Source organism: Myxocyprinus asiaticus, chromosome 6 (genome assembly GCF_019703515.2).
Source record: "Myxocyprinus asiaticus isolate MX2 ecotype Aquarium Trade chromosome 6, UBuf_Myxa_2, whole genome shotgun sequence".
NCBI classification, from domain to species: domain Eukaryota; kingdom Metazoa; phylum Chordata; class Actinopteri; order Cypriniformes; family Catostomidae; genus Myxocyprinus; species Myxocyprinus asiaticus.
The window spans coordinates 55,714,270-55,722,439 of record NC_059349.1 but is presented as its reverse complement, the minus strand read 5'-3'; the positions used below and the strand labels follow the sequence as shown (position 1 = coordinate 55,722,439).

At 37.2% G+C, this 8,170-nt stretch overlaps 2 protein-coding genes across 3 annotated transcripts in view; one reads left to right on the top strand and one right to left on the bottom strand.

Annotated features, from left to right (window-relative positions):
- Window positions 1-8,170, top strand: part of LOC127443052 (yjeF N-terminal domain-containing 3-like) — a 479,510-nt gene that overhangs the window by 40,582 nt on the left and 430,758 nt on the right. The gene's annotated exons all lie outside the window — the stretch shown is intronic.
- LOC127443049 (5'-AMP-activated protein kinase subunit beta-2-like) overlaps window positions 1-8,170 on the bottom strand; it is a 180,173-nt gene that overhangs the window by 53,200 nt on the left and 118,803 nt on the right. The gene's annotated exons all lie outside the window — the stretch shown is intronic.

The following is an 8,170-nucleotide window of genomic DNA, read 5'->3' as shown; positions in this document are numbered from 1 at the left end:
ACAATTGATGCCCAAAACTGGTCCACAAACAATTTTTAAAAAGATGGTTATATCTCTTAAACAATTGTATTAAAAAATCGTAAAAAAATAAATAAAATAAAATAAATTATTATGTGTATTTTGATAGTCTTCACAATGTCACAAAATATGGTTCCCGTACTAAAAACTATGTGGTATTTAAAAATTATTATATACCCCTCTTGGGTCAAAAATGACCCAAACGCTATAGGAGGGTTGAACACTAACAAGTATCCCCCTTTATATCTAGCACTAAAACACATAAATTTAACATTTATTCTCCCTATCGAGTCCCACGCAAAGCATGCTGGCAAATGTAAATCCTCTTTCATCAATGCCACATTAACACCACAAAATGTATTCATGTAGTCCCAACTAAAATGCATTACGTAAACTTCCATTTTACACATTTAAATGGATAGAACGCAATTAAATCAAGTTAAGATAAAATGTTCTAGAATTGTGTTGCTTTAGTTAATTGTAATTAGGTAAATTGAACAAGCAGCAAAAATTCTCTTTTTTGAATGTAACCTTCAGTAACTGCATTACAGATCTTTTGCGTTATTTGATTTTGGAAGAAAGTCAGCTATTCTGTAAAAGGTAATATTAAAAAATGTTATAATGTTTGGCAGCAATAACCTCAACAAAGTGTTTCCAGTAGCTGCGGATTAGACCGGCTACCTTCGTGATATCTTGCCATGAACACCATACCTGTTTAATGTTTTCTGTATAGTAGACTCATGAACAGAGATGTTAATCAGTTCCAATGATTCCTTCGTCTTTATCTGTCACTCTAGGGATCTTTTTTGACCTCATTGAGCATTCTGCGGTGTGCCCTTTGAGTCATCTTGACTGGACGGCCACTTCTAGAGAGAGTACCTATAGTACTAAATCATCTCCATTTATAGACAATTTGTCTAACTGTGGACAGATGAATATCTAATCTCTTCCAGATAACTGAGTAACCCTTTCCAGCTTTATGCAAATCAACAATTCTTGATCGTAGGTCTTCTGAGATCTCTCTTGTATAATTGTTGTCTTGTATAAAAATCTTACTTGCATCTTAAAAAGTGAGTCGTGATGCTGGTGTTAAACCGCAATGCTAGTGTGTTCTGGGTGTTTCTTTACTGCCTCAGGTGAATAAGACTTTATTTTGACAACATCTCTGATAGAAATCAATTTACACTGAATGAGTCGTCTGAGCCGTTTCCTTTACTGAAACACAAATAACAGACGTTTAACTTGAGGAAAAGAGACAGAGAGACTGAAACACAGCCACATCGTATAGAATTTCTTAATAAAGTTCACTTTGAGAAATGAAGAGCAGAAGTTTTAAAATAAACTCTCGGGTTCTGGGTATCTCAGCGAGTATTGATGCTGACTTTCACCCCTGGAGTCACGAGTTTGAATCCAGGGCGTGCTGAGTGACTCCAGCTAGGTCTCCTAAGCAACCAAATTGACCCGGTTGCTAGGGAGGGTAGAGTCACATGGGGTAACCTCCTCGTGGTCGTGATTAGTGGTTCTCGCTCTCAATGGGGCGTGTGGTGAGTTGTGTGTGGATCGTGGAGAGTAGCATGAGCCTCCACATGCTGTGAGTCTCCGCGGTGTCATGCACAACGAGTCACGTGATAAGATGCGCGGATTGACGGTCTCAGAAGCGGAGGCAACTGAGACTTGTCCTCCGCCACCCGGATTGAGGTGAGTAACCGCGCCACCACGAGGACCTACTAAGTAGTGGGTGTAGAGCCGAGGAGGGCGGGGCCGGGTTGGAATGAGACACACCCGGTCCCCAATCAGCCTGATGGGGCGCGCGAGGGATAAAGGCGGCTGGGGACGACAGTTCGAGAGAGAGAGAATTACAGACAGCTGTGCTGTGTTTTTGGTTGTGTGTTTTTGTGTGTGTTTTTAGTTAATAAATTATTATTTAAGTTGTCAAGCCGGTTCTCGCCTCCTCCTTTCCTCTAAACCCCCTTACACTGGTGCCGAAACCCGGGAAGGAGGAGGGATTCCCGTCGCAGAGGCCTCGACACTGCCGTCCACCCAGGGGAGCGCCGCTGCCGTCCGACAGGGGACGGAGTAGCCCGACTACCCGGACGCGGGGAACGGCCGCCGTCCGCGAGGCGAGTGGGGACGGGACTCCCCGACCGCCTGGAGCGAGGGAGCCGCTGCCGGGGGCGGAGGAGTGCCCTGCCGTCCCCCGGGAACGCGGAGGGGTCGAGAGAAGACCGCCGTCCACGGGGGGAGGAGGGAAGTGACTCCCCGACCGCCTTTATCCCTCGCGCGCCCCATCAGGCTGATTGGGGACCAGGTGTGTCTCATTCCAACCCGGCCCCGCCCTCCTCGGCTCTACAGTGGGAATTGGGCATTCCAAATTGGGAGAAAAGGGGATAAAAAAATTAATTAAAAATAAAAGTCTCACACAAAGGCCTAAATGATTTAAAAAGCTGTTGAAGTTGTTAAATTGATGCACACAAACACACGTCTCTCTCATGTCTGTCTCTACTTTTCAGTGTTTCACCTCTGCTACAATACCATTGAAGTCAGGGTCAAGGGTCATGGCCCTGAGCTCGGCTGCAGCTCTTTCAAGTGTGATGAATAACAGAGTGCTGCTGGAAGGAGGTCAGAGGTCACTGATGACCTCTTGAGTGCAAAAAACACACACTTTGTCAAGCCAACATAAAAAATGTTACAAAATATTGTTCATTATTAGTTTGTGATATCTGACTGACACTTCCTCTCCATGCCTGAGAAAACCCCTCACGTGCAGCTGTCATCATCATAGACAGGAAATGATGCATCACCATCACTTCCTCTTCCCTATCAGTGGAGATCTGCACAGGACGTTGGGTAAGAGTGTGGTGTCCGGTACTCTGGGTCACTGACTGCGTCTCAACCATCACAGCCAATCAGAGCTCAGAGAAAAACATCACCTCCTGTCATTTCTTGTTTGGTGACGCCAACACTGTTCACTTCCTGTGTAGCTAAACGCTCGCCTTTATCTGTGACAGCAAAACATGAACTTTAAAGCTGGAGTTACTCATTTACATATTTCATTAGAAGAAATTGTTGACCGAAGGGAGACAAATTATCACATGATTAGACAGCAATGCCTAAAAGTCAGTAATTACAAATAAACCAATAATTAATGAGTTTGACACTGATTCGTTAGACATTTGTAAATGAAAACGGATCAGTGCGGATGCGACCTCAGAGTGTTTTAGTACCCCATTATGTCCACATCAGCAGAACAATGCAGATGTTCAAGAACTGAACAGAGCTTAATGTCATGAAAATCATACAGTTCCTGTATTTTATTAAAAATTAGGGATGCACCGATACCACTTTTACTTTTATTCTGATACCTGATCTCTCGGCATCAGCCGATCCTGATCCCAGTGTTTTTAATATCTATACCTCACTGTGTGGAACTGATTCGGGGTAATCTTTTTGTGTAAAGAACAGTGCTGGGTGTAATATCATTACAAAGTAATTAGTTATTGTAATTTAATTACTTTTTAGTCAAAAAAGTAGTGTAATGAATGACATTTTAATTTCTTGTAATCAGATTACAGTTACTGTAATCGTTCAATTAATTAAATTACTTTTAAGTGCATTATAGGATTATTCTTAATATTAATATATTATTTATGTAGAATACATGAATTATAGCCCCGTAACGAGTCATTGTGAGTGTATGACTTGTGTATAACGAACTAGAAAGAAATATAGACATTATTTTGAATTTGTTGAGTGGAAAAATGTTTTAGAAAGTAAAAGTGATATTTTGTAAATACTGTATAGGGGCAATAGTTACAGAGCAAAATTGATCAACTTATGCAAAACACTTTTGAGATGGAAAGATGCATTTGAGTAACAAATTAAGAAAATACTTATTTAAAATAGTCACTTCTGAAAAGGGTGCACGAGTTCCTGCTCATTTCAATCACATTTGGCATTTCAGAACATGTCAAGTATTCTATAACAACTGAATCTTCATTGTGATTGGATCAGTCAATGTGAGCTCACTTTAAACATTCTTCATAATAAATCTATTCCCCCACTTCAGATAAACAATGTGTTTTATAGGGACCTTGAGCCCCTTTGACCCCAAATATTATCCTTTCACTTAAAAACCTTTGATATAATCATCTTGAACAAAACTGAAAGTGACAAATAAGTATTTTGTCTCAAAATAAATGTGATAATTTCAGGTATTTTCATTAGCTACATAAATGTACAACATTTAAAAGAATATGAAATATTAGATCAAATTATCTAAAAATCTAACTTTAGACATTACACACGATGATCTCATGAATCAGGAATATTTTGCAGTGTATATTGACAAACAGGTGTTTAGGAAAGTACTGTGGTAGTTTTTGATGCTATTGAGTGTTTTTGGAGAAAATAAAATCAAAAGAGCATTTAGCCCCATTGTACTCTATTATAAATCTGCTGAAATGCTCCTCCTGTGCCGTCCTCGATGCCTGTTATAAGCAATCTGAACTATCGAGCATCTTCATCTGAGATGTTGTTCGTGTGTAGCGCTCACATATTTACTAAAAAAACACTGCGCCTACAGACTGCAAGCTCTGATGGTGTTTTAATAATTTCCTTTTTCAGTGGCATATCCAAAATTAAAGGCTTATAACCTGACAATAAAAAAACACACACACAAAAAACAAAAAACAAGAAGGGGTCAAGTGTTTGGTACCATTGTAAAGAAAACTCTTATATATTTTTTTAAGATATAGATTATGATAAATTCTGAGACTTTCAGCCTAAGAAAATGCTGAAAAATCATTGAGCCAAAAATTTACTTATTTTTCTGATTTGACATTATATATCTCTGGGTGTAAATACAGCGGCTCCGAAAAACTGCTTATGTTTTGTTCCCAATCATGTCAACTTTATCTGAGAACAGTTTTGTGTTGATACGACAAAGCAATCAAAAGTTATATCATTACAAAAATAATTTATCATACTGTCCAAAAACATCTCCAAACAAATAAAACATAATAGTTGTACATAAGAACTAATTACACATGCAAACACAACAATGACTAAAGGTTTGCATAGCATGCAGACATGATTTTAGTAATGAGATTTCACAGAATGAGTTTCATTCTGTGTCATTTGAGTCATCATTGAGTCTGTGTCATGTATTTGGCGCCATCTCCTGGTGGTCATATGTAACATTGTGCTTCATGTGGATTATCTAATGATCTATACATCTGATTACCTTGTGTGTGGACTCGTTTGAAAGATAATCACCTCCTCTAAGTAATGATGTGTGATATTTTATGTTCCGTTTATATTTCGTGAAGTTATAAGTGAAAACGCGGCATATAAGCAACACCAACATAACTGTCAAAGACATATACTTAGCTATTACTCACTATATTTTTATCTGTGAGTAAAACAAATAGGCTGGTTGTATTCTACTCTTTGAGAGATTTCCAACAACATATGACACATGGATATTTGATGAGTTTGATGTTTTTACTGATTACAATAACATGTACAGTGCAATTTTTTTAAATAAATGATCAAAACGGAACACTTCTGATTTGTCTGCAAATTTCAAAGCACTTGTTCAGTTTTGGTCATAATGTCTACATGCATTGGAAAGTAGAGCTTCTAAACTTTCAAACGACACGTATTTTGTGTTGGTTAAGACTGTACCTGTTAATAATTTGAAAATTTTGTTTTTCTTGCGGGCTTAAAAATGTAACCAGTTCTGAGCGTTTATAGGCCTTTATCAGAGATGCTTCAATCATCGTACTATATATATATATATATATATAAAACCCCACATTTACAATGATTTAACCAGTTAATTTTTGTAATCGGACTCTGGGATGGAAACGTTTCTTTATTTTACATTTTTTAAATGGATCTTATATCAAACAATGATTATGTAATGATTGTACATTGAGGTAGGTCTGTTTAGATTAAATATTTGAGATAAATTGTACATAAAATAGGCCATAATAATTCTGCACTGTGGGCACTGTCACTGAAACAGACTGCAGCGGAAATTGTTTTATGCTACTAAGCGAAGCTTCCGCTGTGCGAATGATCTGGTCTTTCTTCAGAACTCAAAATCACTCGTGTCATTATTATTGTGAACTCAGTTTCAGTGTAAATGAGCTCATTCTTGAAGTCGTTTGATGAGGCTAAATTACTTGTACTTTTATTACGGGAGTCATTTGTGTTGTGTATTAAAGTTTCAGATTGAATAACATGTTTTGTGAGCATAAAACGAGGAAAAGTCTGTAAAACAAAGATGAGTCAGATGAAGTGATGGTGTTCATTGTGTGCTTGTGGTAAACTGAAGTGTCTCTTGTGTGCTATGATGTCACACTCATTGTTTTGTGTTTCATATCTTCCTTTAACACTAAACAGTGAGACTGAAACCATGACAACCTGCCAAGACAAAAAGGACAACTGGCAAACACACCTGTGACTCTAACTGATATGAACATCTGTGTGTGTCTGTGTGGAAACGCACTGAGTAACACACAAACATGAGTGCTGTCACATGACTGAATGAGTGTCTAGACCAAACACCTGGCAGATGATTCAAAACATACAAAACAACGTAACCAGCACTGACTTATGCTTACGGTTTATTATATAAATATCAGAAATTAAGGGGTGTTTCTTCAACTTTGGGCACTTTCATGTCCCAGAGATAATTTTATTAAAACAAACTGATTTCAACTTGTATTTATTAATATACACAGTATATGAAGATCTCATTAAAACTGAACTGGAAACCACTTTTTACCAGCCCTTCATTTATTTTTGGTGCTTTGCAAATGTCTTTTACGTCTAGATTTCACTGTTTTAGCCTTACAATATTAAACTATGAAAATACATTATAAAAATACCAATTATTATATGTTTAAATCTATGATCATCTAAACAAAGAGTAAAATAACCTCCTGAGACCTGAGCGTGAATGCTGTGTGCATTTTCCTTTTTATAGTTTTCCTAAAAATGTATGTCCTCATATGTGGACAGCGGGACTAAGTTGTGAAATTTTAAATAACACTAAACTATAGAAAGTCTGATTTTAATGAGATTGTTTATGATGATTCCAGAAGTATTGATTATTCATGTTTTTGAGACGTTACAGACATTACATCAGAAATTAGCATAATTAATTCAGATTCAAAGTAATGTCCAGCATCATCCAATCACTGTCAATCATGTTAAAATAAAATGATACATTATAAATTCTGAATCTATGTACTGATTATCATTGTCACATGTCTGTCAAACATGTTGAGTGATCCAAACATCATCTGCAGCCTGAAACTGAACTTTTGATCAGATTTTAGGAGTGAATGCACTTAACTGCATAGAGAGCTATAGGATGCTCCCTTGCTCCCTATTTAGTGAATGACTTAACCTCCAGTGTGCTGTCTGTCTGCACTGGTCTCAGAACAGTTTGAAATGCACCTTATTTTCATCCTAACTCCATATAAAGCCTCTGAAAGCAACAAGAATTGACCCATTTATTCTCAATGTGATAATACACAGTAAATATAGAAGAACTGAAAATGAGCCTATAGTCCACATAAGTGGACATTGTGTTTAACAGCGTGGCGTTTCACGATAAATTGCTCAAATTTTTTAAATGACATATCGGATGAAACTAGAGACTCTAATCTTTTGACTCAAATGGGTTTAAATGTAAAAACTTAATGAGGTTTCTTACCAGATGTAGTTTTGTTGGTGTTTCTCCCAAAGACAAACTCCGCTGTGATCAGCGCCATGTTGTTTGGTCACATGACTTTTATTGTGTGAAAATGATTTCTATCCAAAATTACGACTGTACTACTGTTTATACCACACCAAAAATTTAGCCTCTAATAAAGTTTAGTAAAGTTAGTGTACTTGTTAAACAAGTGGACAAAAGTGTCAGTGAAGAACATGCTTGAGATGAAATATGAGACAAAGACAAATAAACAGAAATATGACTTGTGAGCAGATTATTTTGATCAATCAAGCTGTAAAAAGTGTGAAAATATGATTTAATTGTGTGTATTTAGGATGCATAAAATGTTAGCTGTGAAATTAGATTTAACAAGACAAAGGAGTTATGTGTAAAAGGTTAAAAATGTCATTTTCATCAGCGTTA